Genomic DNA, 16,968 nt, shown 5'->3' on the forward strand with positions numbered 1-16,968 from the left:
GGTTTCAGCTGTGTGCAGCCTCCAAGCTTCAAGTACAAAGGATCACTCAGTCATTGAAGAGCAGCAGCCACAAGCACCTCTGGTAGTTTATTGTAGGGCCCAGTAATCTTCCTACAGCTCAAGCGGCAGGCTCCTAAACAAGTATCCGGTAGAACTACTTGCATACATTACCAAGCTAGCCATGAAAAAATGTACTCATTTTAAAACATGCCAGAATTTACGCTTTTTGGTGAAAATATTAAATGATTACTTATATTAATTATTAAGTACCATAAGGAAGGATTAAACATAAATGATCAAATATTTGCAATATGCAATACATATGACGGATAAATTAGTAAGAAAACAGTCAACACAGTAGTAGTAGAATGTCAAGAATAGGCAGTTAACAAAAAATGAAGTACCAAAGTTTAATAAAAAGATTTTAAGCATCACTAATATTATAAATAAATATGAAAGCATGCTTTTCTAGCATCCTAGCATCATATTGGCAGAGATGGAAAAAACTCACAACACACTATGTCAGGAAGGAACTGGGAAAAGTGCCTTCTCATATACTATTGGTGGGAGCCCTCACAGGGACATTTTTGTAAAGCTGTTGGGAAATAGATTATGATGGTTTGGAATATGTACACTCTTTTTCTGACATGAGAATTTCTTATTTCTTAACTCATCCTAAGATAAGCGGACAAATCCCAAAGGAGACTGGCTCAGGATGGCTGAGTGCAGTGTTATTTATTTCCCGTGCCGTCAGTGGAGCCTGCTCTGCCTCCTGTTCTCTCTGGTGTGTAGCTCACTGGATTCAGAGCTTATGCGCAGCCCCAGGGCAAACCCAGGGTACCCGGCTAGTGACTGAAAGAACATTTCTTCTGTTCCGGGTGGAACAGTCACAGATTCTAGAGCAGGGGCCCTGACACTTGGTGAGCAGCATTCACTTTGCCTTTCCCTGAAGCAAATCATTAACATTCAGCACACGGCGGTTGTGTCAGCTCTGCAGATGGAGCCTGGCCCATGTGGCTGCTATCCCCAGGGCTCAGCGTCCCTGCTCTGAGATCCACCAGCAAGTCCTTAGCCAGGACAGATCTGGTCTCCTGCCCTGACTGGCACCAGCTAGGACTAGAGACTGAGTGGTCTGGGACTCAGAGAAGCAGCCGGCTCCCCCTTTCCTCCCTCCTTCGTTAAAACTTCAAGTTCCCGCCGGGCGCGCTGGCTCAGGCCTATAATCCCAGCACTTCGGGAGGCTGAGGCAGGCGAATGACGACATCAGGAGATCGTGACCATCCTGGCCAACTCGGTGAAACCCCGTCTCTACTAAAAATACAAAAAAAATTAGCCAGGCGTGGTGGTACGTGCCTGCAATCCCAGCTACTCAGGAGGCTGAGGCAGGAGAATCGCTTAAACCAGGGATTCAGAGGTTGCAGTGAGCCGAGATCGCACCACAGCACCCCAGCCTGGCAACAGAGTGAGATTCCATCTCAAAAAAAAAAAAAAAAAAAAAAGGCTTCGAGTTCCAGGGGCAGCAGCCTTTTCCCTCTACCCCTCTTCAAACACGTTCTGGAGTCTGCTGTGTCGTGCTGCATGGCGTCTCCATGTGCAAGTGTCATCACATGGACAGAGTGGGGAATGGGGATCATAGGATAGTTGTGCTGTGGAGTTTTTTTCCCTAGAGGCAACGTTTTGAATTAGAAACCTATTTACATAACTTAGTATCAAATTACATGTCAACGTCTAGTAACTAACTCCAAATACTCTTCCATGAATTCCAACTAATTAGTGCAGCTAACCACTACTGCAGCCCAACCCAGCATTAAGGGCATAAGTTACATAAAGTACTGAATAGATTTGTAAAGTCATCATCATGATAATGGTAAATCAGCGTAGGCCGCTCACAAATGCAGCTGGCAATAGCTGCTTCCAGCCCTGATTCCTTATGCTGGAGTGATAGCTTAGCCGACAAATTCCAGGGAGACTGTACCTTTATAACAGTTGGTGGAGTTAACCCCTACCCCCCACCTGCCCCAAAAAACACAAAGAAGGAAAAGAACCTAATGTTAATTTACTGTCTTTCATTCAACAGGCACTGTGCTAAGGGGGCACAGTTACTATTCCACATGTATTTTGTCATTCAGTAAGAAATTTACGTAGTTGTTGGTTGATGAAGAGAAGAACACATGGAAAATGCCACGTTGTAGATTTGTAGGTTATCTGAGATTGCCCTTAGCATTTGCAGTGTTTGGCCTGCATGACTGCCTGCCGCAGCTGAGTCTACCTTTCCCTCCTTTCTTACCCTGTGTCCTGGAGTGACGAGACCACGGCCTGCCTCACTTGAGAATAGAAAGTATGGGGAGATAAGACGGCAGGTAGTCCTATGAGGCAGGACTAGCTTGCAGCTCCCACTCAGACAGAACAGCAAGTGGAGACTCACATCATGAACTTTTGCTCCAAGAACTACCACAGGAACAAACCAGGAAAACCGAAAGAATTCACAGACTCTACGAAGGAACTGTGAGTCTGTTTGCTTTCTTAGGCTCATGGTCTGGGGCGAGTTCTCAGTGGCCTTTGAACCACACCCCTAACCCCAACAGCAGCCGTAGCAAGCCCCACCCACAGGGAGGCTGAGATTGGAAACATCTATCCCTGCCCCCACCTGATGGTCTTTCTTTACCCACCTTGGTTTGCTGAAGACAAAGGATATAACCTCTTGGGAGGGCTATGGCCCTGCCCACAACCCAAGAAACCTGAATACTTAACCAGGCATCCCTAGGACAAGTTTGCAACCTCCCTATAGTACCGCAGCTGATGCACTCTTGAATGCGCCACTTCTTGGCTGGAGATCAACCAACACAAAACCAGTGCAGTAAACAAACACACAACCAAGAACCCTCACAGAGTCCATTTACCCCACTGCTACCTCCACTGCAACAGGTGCTGGTACCCACGGCTGAAAGACCTGAAAACAGATCACATCAGAAGACTCTTTGCAGACACTCCGCAGTACCGGCCCAGAGCCCACTGGGTGGTTAGATCCAGAAGAACAAAAACAATCATTGCAGTTTGGCTCTCAGGAAGCCCCATTCCTAGGGGAAGAAGGAGAACACCAGATCAAGGGAGTACCCTATGGAATGAAAGAATCTGAACAGCAACCCTTGAGTCCCAGATCTTCCCTCTGACATAGTTTACCTAAATGAGGAGGAACCAGAAGAACAATTCTGGTAATAAAACAAGGTTCTTTAACACCCCCAAAGATCAAGCCAGCTCACCAGCAATGGATCCAAACCAGGACGAAATTTCTGAATTGCCAGAAAAGAATTCAGAAGGTCCATTATTAAGCTAATCAAGGAGGCACCAGAGAAATGTGAAGTCCATCTTAAGTCAAAAACATGATACTGGATATGAAAGGAAAAATCTTCAATGAAATAGAGAGCATAAATAAAGAAAAATCACGATTTTTGGAAATCAAGGATACACTTAGAGAAATGCAAAATGCATTGGAAAGCCTCAGCAACAGAATCAAGCAGAAGAAAGAACTTCAGAGCTCAAAGACAAGGCTTTTAATTTAACCTAAGCCATCAAAGACAAAGAAAAAAGAATAAAAAAAAAAAAAAATGAACACAGCCTCAAAGAAGTTTGGGACTATGTTAAATGTCCCAACCTATAAATAATTGGTGTTCCTGGGGAAGAAGAGAAATCTAAAAGTTTGGAAAACTTATTTGAGGGAATAATCGAGGAAAACTTCCCCAGCCTTGCTAGACATCTGGACATCCAAATACAAGAAGCTAAAAGAACACCTGGGAAATTCATCACAAAAAGATCATCGCCTAGACACATAGTCATCAGGTCATGAAAAGTCAAGACAAAAGAAATAATCTTAAGCGCCATGAGGCAAAAGTACCAGGTAACCTATAAGGGAAAACCTATCAGATTAACAGCAGATTTCTCAGCAGGAACCTCACAAGTTAGAAGGGATTGGTGTTCCATTTTTAGCATCCTTAAACAAAACAATTGCCAGCTAAGAATTTTGTATCCAGTGAAACTAAGTGTCAAAAATGAAGGAAAGATACAGTTTTTTTCCAGACAAACAAATGTTGAGAGAATTTGCCACTACCAAGCCAGCACTATAAGAACTGTTAAAAGGAGCTCTAAGTCTTGAAACAAATCCTCGAAATACACCAAAATAGAACATCCTTAAAGCACAAATCTCAGGGGACCTATGTAACAATAACACAATGAAAAGAAACACAAGGTATTCAGGTAACAAATAGCACAATGGATGGAATACTACCCAACATCTCAATACTAATTGAATGTAAATGGCCTAAATGCTCCATTAAAAGATACAGAACGGCAGAATGGATAAGAATTCACCAACCAAGTTTCTGTTGCCTTCAGGAGACTCACCTAACACATAAGGACTCACATAAAGTTAAGGTAAAGGGGTGGGAAAAGATATTCCATCCAAATGGGCACCAAAAGTGAGCAGGAGTAGCTCACTCAGGCTGGAGTGCACTTGCACAATCTCGGCTCACTGCAACCTCCTGGGTTCAAGCGATTCCCCTGCCTTAGCCTCCCGAGTAGCTGGGAATAAAGGCATGCACCACCATGCCTGGCTAATTTTTTGTATTTAGTAGAGATTGGGTTTCACCATGTTGGCCAGGATGGTCTCAATCTCCTGACCTCATGATCTGCCCACCTTGGCCTCCCAAAATGCTGGGATTACAGGCTTGAGTCACCACACCCGGCTAGGAGTAGCTATTCTTACATCAGACAAAACAAGCTTTTAAAGCAACAGCAGTTAAAAATGACAAAGAGAAACATTATATAATGATAAAATGATAAAAGGACTAGTCGAACAGGAAAATATTACAATCCTAAGTACATATGTACCTAACACTGAAGCTCCCAAATTTATAAAACGATTACTAATAGACCTAAGAAATGAGATAGATGGCAACACAATAATAGTAGAGGACTTTAATACTCTGCTGACAGCACTAGACAGGTCATAAAGACAGAAAGTCAACAAAGAAACAATGGACTTAAACTATACCCTACAACAAATGGACTTAACATATTTACAGAACATTCTTCCCAACAACTGCAGAATATACATTCTATTCATCAGTGCATGGAACATTCTTTAAGGGAGACCATATGATAGGCCACAAAACAAATCTCAGTAAATTTATGAAAATCAAAATTATATCAACTACTATCTCAGACTATAGTAGAATAAAGTGGGAAATCAACTCTAAAGAAATCCTCAAAACTATGCAAATACATGGAAGTAAAACGACCTGTTCCTGAATGACCATTGATGAACTCAAGATAGAAATTTAAAAATTCTTCGAACTGAATGATAATAATGACACAATCTATCAAAATCTCTAGGATACAGCAAAAGCAGTGCTAAGAGGAAAGTTCACAGCCTGACATCGAAACGTCTGAAAGAGCACAGACAGACAATCTAAGGTCGCACTTCACAGAACTGGAAAAACAAAAACAAGAACCATTCAAACCCAAACCCAGCAAAAGAAAGGAAATAATGAAAATCAGAGCAGATCTAAATGAAATTGAAAGAAAAAATACAAAAGATGACAAATGAAACAAAAAGCTGGTTCTCTGAAAATATAAATAAAATTGATAGATGATTAGCAAAATTAACCAAGAAAAGAAGAGGGAAGATCTAAATAAGCTCAATGAGAAACAAAACAGGAGATATCACAACTGAAATCACAGAAATACCAAAGATTAGCTACTATGAACACACTTACACACAAAAACTAGAAAACCTAGAGGAGATGAATAAATTCCTGGAAATATGCAACTCTTCTAGATGAAACCAGGAAGATATAGAAACTCTGAACAGACCAGTAACAAGCAGTGAAATTGAAATGGTAATTAAATAATTGCCAACAAAAAAGAGTTCAAGGTCAGACAGAATGACAGCTGAATTCTATCAGACATTCAATTCAAAGAAGAATTGGTACCAATCCTGTTGACAATATTCCAAAACACAGAGAAAGAGGGAATCCTCCCTAAATCATTCCATGAAGCCAGTGTCATCCTAATGCCCAAACCAGAAAAGGACATAACAAAACAAGAAAATGACAGACCAATATCCTTGGTGAACATACATGCAAAAATCCTCAAAAAAATAATAGCAAACTTAATCCAACAGCATATCAAAAAGATAATCTACCATGATTAAGTACGTTTCATACCAGGGATGCAGGGATAGTTTAACATACAAAAGTCAATAAATGTGATACACCACATAAACAGAATTAAAACCAAAAAATTACATGATCATCTCAATAAATGCAGAAAAAGCATTTGACAAAATCTGGCATCCCTTTATGAATAAAACCATCAGCAAAATTGGCATGGAAGGGATATAAAGCCATCTATGACAAACCCACAGCCAACATTACTCTGAATGGGGAAAAATTGAAAGCATTCCTCCTAAGAACTGAAACAAGGATGCCCACTTTCACCACCACAAGGATGCCCACTTTTCACCACTTCAACACAGTACTGGGAGTCCTAGCCAGAGCAATCAGAAAAGAGAAAGAAATAAGGGATATTCAAATCAGTAAAGAGGCATTCAAGTTGTCGCTGTTTGCTGTTGATATGAATGTACACATAGAAAACCCTAAAAACTCCTCCCAAAATCTCCTAGAAGTGGTAAGTGAATTCTGTAAAGTTTCAGGATACAAAATTAATGTACACAAATCAGTAGCTCTGCTATACACCAACAGCGATTAAGCTGAGAAACCAATAACTCAATCCCTTTTACAACAGCTGCAAAATAAAATAAAATAAAATAAAATAAAATATAAAACAAAATACATAGGAGTATACCTAACCAAGGAAATCCCCTACAAGTAAAACTACAAAACACTGCTGAAAGAAATAACACATGACACAATTAAATGGAAACACATCCCATGCTTATGGATGGGCAGAATCAATATTGTGAAAATTACCATACTGCTGAAAGAATCTACAAATTCAATGCAATTCCCATCAAAATACCACCATCATTCTTCACAGAACTAGAAAAAGCAATCCTAAAATTCACATGGAACCAAAAAAGAGTCCACATAGCTAAAGCAAGACTAGGCAAGAAGATTGAATCTGGAGGCATCACCTTACCCGATTTCAAGCTATACTATAAGGCGATAGTCACCAAAACAGCATGGTACTGGTATAAAAATAGGCACATAGACCAATGGAATAGAATAGAGAACCCAGAAATAAAGCCAAATACTTACAGCTAACTGATCTTCGATAAAGCAAACAAGAACATAAAATAGGGAAAGGACACCCTATTTAACAATTGGTGGTAGGACAATTGGCTAGCCACATGTAGGAGAATGAAACTGGATCCTCATCTCCCACCTTATATAAAAATTAACTCAAGATGAATCAAAAACTTAAAACTAAGACCTGAAACCGTAAAAATTTTAGAAAACAGGCCGGGCGCGGTGACTCAAGCCTGTAATCCCAGCACTTTGGGAGGCCGAGACGGGCGGATCACAAGGTCAGGAGATCGAGACCATCCTGGCTAACATGGTGAAACCCCATCTCTACTAAAAATACAAAAAACTAGCCGGGCGAGGTGGCGGGCGCCTGTAGTCCCAGCTACTCCGGAGGCTGAGGCAGGAGAATGGCGTGAACCTGGGAGGCGGAGCTTGCGGTGAGCTGAGACCCGGCCACTGCACTCCAGCCTGGGCGACAGAGCGAGACGCCGTCTCAAAAAAAAAAAAAAAAAAAAAAAAAAATTTTAGAAAACAACATTGGAAAAACTCTTCTAGACACTGGCTTAGGCAAAGACTTCATGACCAAGAACCCAAAAGTATATACAACAAAAACAAAGATAGATAGATGGAAATTAATTAAACGAAAAAGCTTCTGCATAGCAACGGAAACAATTAGCAGAGTAAACAGACAACACACAGAGGCAGAGAAAAATCTTTGCAATCTAGACAAAGGACTAATACCCAGAATCTACAATGAACTCAAACAAATCAGCAAGAAAAAAAACCAAACAATTCCATGAAAAAGTGGGCTAAGGACATGAATAGACAATTCTCAAAAGTAGATATACAAATGGCCAACAAGCATGCGGAAAAATGCTCAATATCACTATTTACCAGGGAAATGCAAATCAAAACCACAATGTGACACCACATTACTCCCGCAAGAATGGCCATAGTCAAAAAATAATAGATGTTGGTGTCAATGTGGTGAAAAAGGAACACTTTTACACTGTTGGTGGGAATGTAAACTAGTACAGCCACTAAGAAAAGCAGTGTGGAGAATCCTTAAAGAACTAAAAGACATCTACTGTTTGATCCAGCAATCCCACTACTAGGTATCTATCTAGAGGAAAAGAAGTCATTACACAAACAAGATAGTTGCACATGCATGTTTACAGCAGCACAATTTGCAATTGCAAAAATATGGAACGAACCCAAATGCCCATCAATCAAGAAGTAGATAAAGATACTGTGAATACTACTCAGCCATAAAAAGGAATGCATTAATGGCGTTCACAGCAACCTGGATGAGATGGAAGTGAAGCAACTCTAAGCAATTCTAAGTGAAGTAACTCAGGAATGGAAAACCAAACATCATATGTTGTCATTGATACATGGGAGCTAAGCTATGAGGACACAAAGGCATCTGAATGATACTATGGACTTTGTTGGGGGAAGGGTGGGAGGGGGGCAAGGGCTACAAATAGGGTGCAGTGTGTACTGCTCAGGTGATGGGTGCACCAAAGTCTCACAAATCACCACTAAATAACTTACTCATGTGACCAAACACCACCTGTACCCCAATAACCTATTGAAAAAGAAAAAAATATATATATAATAAATTAATTAACAAAAACTATCACAATATAAAAAATGAAAATCTAAAATCAATAATCTAAGTTTCCGCCTTAGGAATCTAGGAAAGATAAGCAAATTAAATGCAAATAAGAAAATAATAAAAAGTGAAGCAGAAATCAAGGAAATTGAAAATAATAGACGAAATCACTAAAACCAAAAGCTGATTCTTTAAAAAGATCAATAAAATTGATAAACCACTAGCCAGACTAAATAAGAAATAAAAACAGAGAGAGAGAAGATACAATATTAATATCAGAAACAAATGAAGAGAGAATGCCAGCAAGATGGCTGACTAGAAGCCCCTAGTGCTCCTCTTCCCCACAAAGACCACAACAATGTATAAAGAACTACATTTTGATGAAAATAACTAAAGGAGAGTGCTGGAGTACATCAGAGGAGTAGCAAAAGTCCTGTAGAGCACAGAAACCAAGGATGGCCACATAGAGAAGGGAAAGAAACACCTCACGTTTGCTGCCACATTCTCTAGTCAGGATCAGCTTGAATAAAGGGGGACTTCTCCCACTGGGGAAGGGCTTTGCAGGAGGACCCAAGAAGCCCTTAATACCACGTTGGACTCCTACAGTCCTCACAATGGGGATTCCTATATCCTCAGAGGTATTAAGCCCAGTTGAAGGAGCTGCCTGGAGTCCACACAGCTGTACTCTTCCCACTGAAAGAGCCTCATTGTGCCCTGTCCACTACGGCCCATGCTATTACCGCACTGTGCCATCCTGGAACTGGAACCCCTGCTGGAGTCTGGCCTGCTCTAGGAAGTGAGTGGCTCCACAGCACCCTTTCATCCCTGAGGCTTTATTGCCAGTACACCACCCACATCTAGTGACCCACCATCACTGAGCCAAGCTGCTGCTACACCCTATTTTGTGGGGCCAGCTGATACGGAGCCACTCCGTATACCCCTACTAGTCACTACTGCACCTTGTCCCTCAGGACCTGAGTTGACTTAGTGCCCTGTCTCCCAGAAAAATGGTGCCTTGGCTATACAGAGCATTCATAATTCCTGGGGCTGTTGTTGTAGTGGTGCCCTGCCTCCATGGAAATGGTTTCTTGGCCATCCAAAGCAGTAATGGCCCCAGAGCCTGAACTGAAGAGGAACCCTACTTCATGGGGAATCGATGCCTTACCTGAGCTGAGCATCCAGGCCTCCCAGGGCTGAGCTGATGTGGCACCTCATGTCCTAGGGAAACAAAGCATTGGCTGAGGTGAGATCCTGGTATTCCAAACCAAACAACTGTAACACCCTGTTTCCTTAAAACCGAGCTAGCCCTCCAGAGTATGAGCCGCCAAAACACACTGTCTGGGGAGCGGAGTCATCACTGTACTTTCTGCCCTCTGAAGCTCCAGTCACAGCTGTGCTGCACCATTTCTGGGTCCTTCCTGCCACTACATCCGGCCTCAGAGAGCTTGGGATACTGCTGTGCCCTACCACAGCCAGATTTAGAGTCACTACTTCATGGTGCTTCATCCTCCAGGGCGTAAGTTGCCACTGTGCCCTACTGGGCTCTGGGTCCCAAACTGCAGCTGTGCCCTGTACCTGAGGGCCCAAAACCCATTCCCTAGGGCCAGCCCAGTGCTATGCTCTGTCTCCCAGGGCCAGAGTCACAACTAAAACCCATCCCTGTGGACCCAAGCTGTTGGGGTGTCCTTCAGGGTCACATGCTTTGGCTTTGTGGGCAATCTGCATCTACCTATGCCCCTGAAAGTGAACCTGTGCCCCAAGTCCCAGGGACCACAGAAGGCTTTCAAGACTCTAAGCCCAGGACCCTGGCTCCACACTACTCTGATCACTTGCACCCTGAAACCCAGTGTCACTGTGGCTGCTTATAAACCATATCAGACCCATTGCCAAGAGGAGTTTCCTGAGCTATGACTCCCCATTGTAAAGAAAATGAGAACAGGAAGACTCCCAAGTCCCTTGTCACTAAACAATATAACATCACGAGCTGCTGCTGCCACTGCCACAAACTCCTGTAGCTTAGGCCAATGAGGCACTCACAGTCATTGATGTTGATCACAGCTGAAATGGTTGTAGGAAGGCTATTTCACTGGGTCCACTTGAATTCAGAGCCACCAAACCCTTTCCAACTGGTACTACCCTGACACATCTGCAAGTAAACTCTCTCTATAAAAGCCATTCTGTAAAGTTTGAATGAGGTCATTGTTCCATCAGGTGTTCAGACATTGATACAAGGACACAGAAGTAAGAACAAAACAAAATAATGAAACATGTTACCATGAAAGGAATACAATAGTTCTCCAGTAACTGGCCCTAAAGACAAGATTTATGAAATGCTCAAAAAGAAATTCAAAATAATGATCTTAAGGAAACTCAGTGAGATATAATAGAACACAGATAGACAATTCAACAAAATCAAGAAAACAATTCATGATCTGAATGAGAAATTCAACAAGGAGATAAATATAAAAAAGAACTAAATAGAAATCCTGACACTGAATAATCAGATGCATAAAACAAAAAATACAACAGAGAGCTTTAACAGCAGACTAGATCAAGCAGAAGAATCTGTTAAATTGAAGACAGATCTTTTGAATCTACTCCTTCAGAGGTAAAAAAGAAAAAAAAAACAGAGAGAGAGAAAGAAAAAGAAAAAAAAATAATAAAAAAGAGTGAAGAAGGCCTGTGGGACTCAAGGGAAACCATTAAGCAAACAAACAATCACACTATGAGAGTTTCAGAAGAAGAAAAGATACAGTAAAGGACATGAAGCTTATTTAATGAAATAATCACTGAAAACTTCCCAAGTCTTGGGAAAGATATGGACATCCAGATCCACGAAGCTAAAGGTTCCTACACAGGTTTAACCCAGAAAGGCACTCATTGAGGCATATTGTAGTCAAACTATCAAAAGTCAGAGACAAATAGGGAATTGTAAAAGCAGCAAGAGAAAAGCAATATGCCACATATAAAGGAATTATTGTTAGACTGTCCATGGACTTAACAGAAACTTTGCAGCTCAAGAAAGAATGAGATGATATATTCAAAGTGCTGAAATAAGAAAACTGTCAGCCAATAATATAATACCCAATGAAAGTGTCCTTCAGAAATGAAGGAGAAACAAAGTCTTTACCAGACAAGCAAAAGATGGGGGGATTCGTCACCACTAGACCTGCCTTACAAGAAATGCTTAAGAAGGTTCTTCAAGTGGGAAAAAAAGGATACTAATTACTAACAAGAAAACGTAAGAAGGTAAAAAAATATACCAGTAAAGGTAAATATATAGTGAAATTCAGAATACTCCAATACCATAATGGTGGCTTATTAATCATTCATATGTCTAGAATGAAAGATAAAAGTCAAAACGGACAAAAATAACCATAAGTACAATAAGTTAAGGTAAATACAATGTTAAAGAGATGTAAATTATACATGGAAACTATAAATTGTGAGGTGCAGGGTAAAAGTCTAGTGTTTTTGTATGCAACTGAAGTTGTTATCAGTATTAAATAATCTATTATAAGGTGTTGTATGTAAGCCTCATGGTAACCACAAAATGAAACACTATAGCAGATACATAAATGATAAAGAGAAAGGAATAAAAACTTAGCACTACAGAGAATAACCAAATCACAGAGGTAGACAACAAGTGAAAAGAAACAAGGGATGTACAAAACAACTAGAAAACAATTTATAAAATTGCAATAGTAAATCCTTACCTATCAATAATTACTTTGAATGCAAGTGAATTAAATTATCCAATGAAAAGACACAGAGTGGCTGAATAGATAAAAATAAGATCCAACTATATGCTGGCTACAAGAGACTCTATTAGCTTTAAGGACATGTAAGTTGAAAGTGAAGAGATGGAAGAAGACATTCCATGCAAATGGTAACCAAAACAGAGCAGGAGTAGCTATACTTACATCAGATAAAATAGACCTCAAGTCAAAAACTCTCATGAAAGACAAAGAAGGTCATTATTTAATAATAAAGAACTCAATTCATCAAGGGGACATAACAATTTTAAGTATATATGCAACCAATATCAGAGTACCTATATGTATAAAGCAAATACTAGTGGACAAGAAGAGAGAAATAGCAAAACAATAATAGTAGGGGACTTCAGTAACCCACTTTCAACAATGGGCAGACCAACCAGACACAATATTACTAAGGAGATGTGTCCGGAGTTGGTTCCTGCTGGTGGGTTCATGGTCTTGCTGACTTCAAGAATGGAGCCATGGATGCTCGTGGTGTTACAGCTCTTAAAGATAGCACGGACCCAAAGAGTAAGCAGTAGCAAGGTTTATTGTGAAAAGCAAAAAGACAAAGCTTCCACAGCATGGAAGGGGACCTGAGCAGGTTGAAACTGCTGGCTGCGCTGGCCAGCTTTTATTCCCTTATTGTCCCTCCCCATGTTCCATTTCTGTCCTATCGGATTGCCCTTTTTTCTATCCTCCCTGTGATTGGCTACTTTTAGAATCCTGCTGATTGGTGCGTTTTACAGAGCGCTGATTGGTGCATTTTACAATCCTCTTGTAAGGCAGGAAAGTTCCCAAAGTCTCCACTCAACCCAGGAAGTCCAGCTGGCCTCACCTCTCAATCCCCCCTCTAAACAGGACACCTCAACTGCTGTTGGGAACTGGGCAATGACCGCTCTAGCTACTTCCTGCTGGATGGGGCAAAGAAGGGGCCCTGCAGTTGTAGCATCCCCCAGAGGGGAACTCTCTAGGCCAAAGGGCCAGTGGGTTGGTCCAGGGGTCCTCAGTAGAAGTTGTGAGTTGAGCTCATTTGGGGATCCATTTGTAAGACCATCTGTAGCTTTACGGCCTGGATACTGGAAGAGACAAATTTGACAAGGAGGTTAAAAATATAGGTCCCGAAGGCAAGTAATAGCAAGATATCTGTCATGGGACCTAAAAAGGGGAGAAGCCATGTCGCCCAACTCCAGAGGTTGGTATAAGAGTTTGAAAGCCTTTGTCTGATTTCAGAAGCCTTTTCCTGTAAACACTGGGTGGCGTCACATACTATCCCTGACTGGTTAGTGTAAAAACAACACTCTTCCCCTAAGAAGGTGCAAAGTCCTCCTTTCTCAGCAGTGAGGAGGTCTAGGCCTCAGTGGTTTTGGAGAGTCACTGCTGCCGAAGCATCTATTTGGGATTATAGAGTAAGTATAGATTTTGTTATGTCTTGCAAACTGTCTGAGGAATCCTTTGAGAGTGTATGGTAGTACGATAATGAAGTAGATAAAGAAGTAGGTAAATCTGATAGGACGGAAATGGAACATGGGAGGGGACAATAAGGGAATAAAAGCTGGCCACCCTAGCCAGCAGTATATCCAGAAGTAGGATAATGAAGTGGCTATTCTGGTTGCTGTAGCAGTGGCCATTCCTAACCCTAAAACTAGGGGTGTTAGTTGTACGGCTCTGCCCCGAGGGACTTGAGCTTTGAGGGGGCACGGATAGGGTCTCATTTCCTGGGGCAACGTCAATGTAGGGACTTAGGAAGACTAAGGTGCAGGTGCCTGTCCAGTTAATGGGGAGGCAGATATAGGTTGAAGTTTCACATAAGAAGAATATGCCTTGGCTGGGTAGACAGAACTGGTTGTGTATGTTAAAAAGGTGTGTGAGTTTGTTTTTTTCATTTTCCCATACTCCTAGAGTACTTGCCAAGGTAGCTCCAGTGAGCAGCTGGAAAGGGGTGTTGGGAGCAAATGAGTGGCTCCCTGTGTTCTATTTTCCCACTGGAGAAAAAAAAAAAACATTTTATGTCTACTGGGAACCATTCAAGAGAGTAATTGAAAGAGGGGATGAGAAGGCATTCATTAATGGTGGGGGCGCTGCTGCAGGGGGTCCAGGGGTGAATGATCATGCAGGAAGTATGTTTGCCATTACAAAACCCAGACTATTTGTTAAGCAGGGAGGAGGTGAAGATTTTGGGGGGCCCTGAGAAGCGGACAAGCCATCTGAATGGAGCTGTTTGGGTGACTTGGAAGTTACTATGATCATTTGGGGCTTGAAGTTGTAGGGTGTAATTACACTGATAGGATAGTAGGTACCCCAGGGGCAGGCCTGATAACAGGTTGCATTAGATGCATAAAGAGGCTTAGAAAGTTAAGATGGTATTCGTGGTTACAGGGCCGTGTATGGGCTTTTCATTGCTCATGTAATAGGTGAGGTTGGAAATGTGAGAGCGTAAAAGCTGGATTGTGCATCCTGTTAGGGTATTTTTGGTCCTATCAGAGATGGAGAAGTTGGCTAATGATTGCATATTTAGAAGTTGGAAAGGGTCTTTTCCTTCATAACGGGGGTGGTAGGTTAAGTTAGTAAAGACCCAGTTTTTGCAGGAATGGGAGTGACAACGTAAGCAGTGGCTGATAGAGGGATATAAAGCCGACAGTCATTTGCCAGGGAAGGATTGGACTGGTTTAACAGAGAGTGGGTTGAGAGTCTTGTAGAGGTAATTAGGAGCTAGAGAAGGGGAGGGGCGACTATGTGGGGTAGCCCAGGAAGCAGGAGGGATAGATAGGCAAAGAGTAAGTAGGAAGGAAAAGAGGGTGCCCTGGAAGATAAGATCATTTTATCCAGTCTGAGTTGAAGGTGGGAGTAATTGCTGTCAGAAGGAAGGATAGATAAAAGGTTGATGTGATTAGGATTTTCATCCCAGCAGGAGCTACAGTATATAGTCCTACTGCAAAGAGTATGGTTAATACACTGCTTAATAATGTGATGAAAGAGTAAAAGGATTCCATTAAAGGGGCAAAGAGAGGTGTTAAAGATTATGTAGGGTTTCACTTATCTTTTTTAAGTAGGAAGGGGTTTTTCCTCAGGATCAGCTGTAGGAGCCTTTTTAGTCTGGGATGTTTCCTTCTGAAATAGGAGTTGCAAGTCCTCCAATGGTTCACAGGTGTATCGAGGCTGGTCTGGCTGATCTTGGGACTCCTGAGCTGACAGTCCCGCAGGTTCTTCAGGGGGTGTCCAAAGTTTAACTTGGGTGTGATGAGTCCAAGATTCCACTCCTGCTGTCTAAACTACAGTGGAGGTAGAGAGGATTAGAGTATGGTCCTTCCCACAGGGAATCCATAGAGGGGAGGGACTTGACCAACAATAGATTTTCCGGTTGGAACAACTCTGTTTCCTTGTCTCTGTAACATCTTTCGGGTAGATTTTTAAGGTTTTGTTGATATTTTGCCAAGGAAGTTATATCCTTGACCAAGTTGGCTGTTTCCTGATCAAGTAAGAGGTCATTTGTGAGAAAAGGTCGTCCATACAGCATTTCATATGGACTGAGCCCCATTTTGTGAGGAAAATTTCGGATTCTCAACAAGGCCATGGGCAAGAGGGTAGGCCATGGGAGATGAGTTTCTTGTATTAGTTTCCTTAAGTGCCTCTTGAGTGTTTCATTTGCCTTCTTGACCTTCCCTGAGGATTGTGGCCTCCAGGAGCAGTGAAGGTCATATTGTATCCCTAGCGCCCTGGAAATTCCCTGAGTTACTGGCTTTAAAAGCCAGACCATTTTCCCTTTGTAAGCTTTCGGGAAGCCCAAATCTAGGAATTATTTCATGAATTAGGACTTCAACCAGTTCCTGAGCCTTCTCTATCTTACAGGGGAAAGCTTCTATCCAATTTGTAAAGGTATCAACACAGACCAACAAGTATTGAAATCCCCTTGACTTAGGCATATGGTGACGTCTAATTGCCAGTCCTCTCCAGGATAGTGCCCTATTCTTTTTTTCCCCCAGAGGGGCCTTACAATGGACCAGGGGATTATTCCTTTGGCACACCTCACAGGCTTTGACTACTTGTTGGATGGTCCGGAGGAGATTTGGCCCTGTAAATAGGGATTTGACCATTTGATGATTGTTCTCAATACCCATATGAAAGTTTGGTGGAGGTTCTTAAGTATTTTCCACTGGCTGGCTTCGGGTATCAGTACCATTCCCTCTTCTGTCGTTAACCACCCCAAGGGGAGAAAACTGTGCCCCCACGAAAGTCCCCATTCTGTTTTGATTGAGGAATACTGGGGCTTAATCTCTTGGAGACAGTTGCTCCATACCAAGGGTCCTTCTGTAGGTATTTCTAATGGGAGGTT

The 16,968-nt window shown here is 41.9% G+C and overlaps 1 long non-coding RNA gene across 8 annotated transcripts in view; it reads right to left on the reverse strand.

The window, feature by feature from the left end:
- The window catches only part of LOC139363514 (uncharacterized), a 60,412-nt gene that overhangs the window by 27,519 nt on the left and 15,925 nt on the right, over nucleotides 1–16,968 (reverse strand). For 7 of the 8 annotated variants that reach the window (XR_011624084.1, XR_011624083.1, XR_011624082.1 and 4 more), the window contains one exon: nucleotides 10,043–15,907. This is a non-coding gene — a long non-coding RNA (uncharacterized lncRNA). Of the gene's footprint in view, nucleotides 1–2,911; nucleotides 3,078–10,042; nucleotides 15,908–16,968 lie in introns of all 8 variants that reach the window. The other variant, XR_011624081.1, reaches the window with a different exon arrangement.

Source organism: Macaca nemestrina, chromosome 5 (genome assembly GCF_043159975.1).
Source record: "Macaca nemestrina isolate mMacNem1 chromosome 5, mMacNem.hap1, whole genome shotgun sequence".
Classification (NCBI taxonomy): Eukaryota; Metazoa; Chordata; class Mammalia; order Primates; family Cercopithecidae; genus Macaca; species Macaca nemestrina.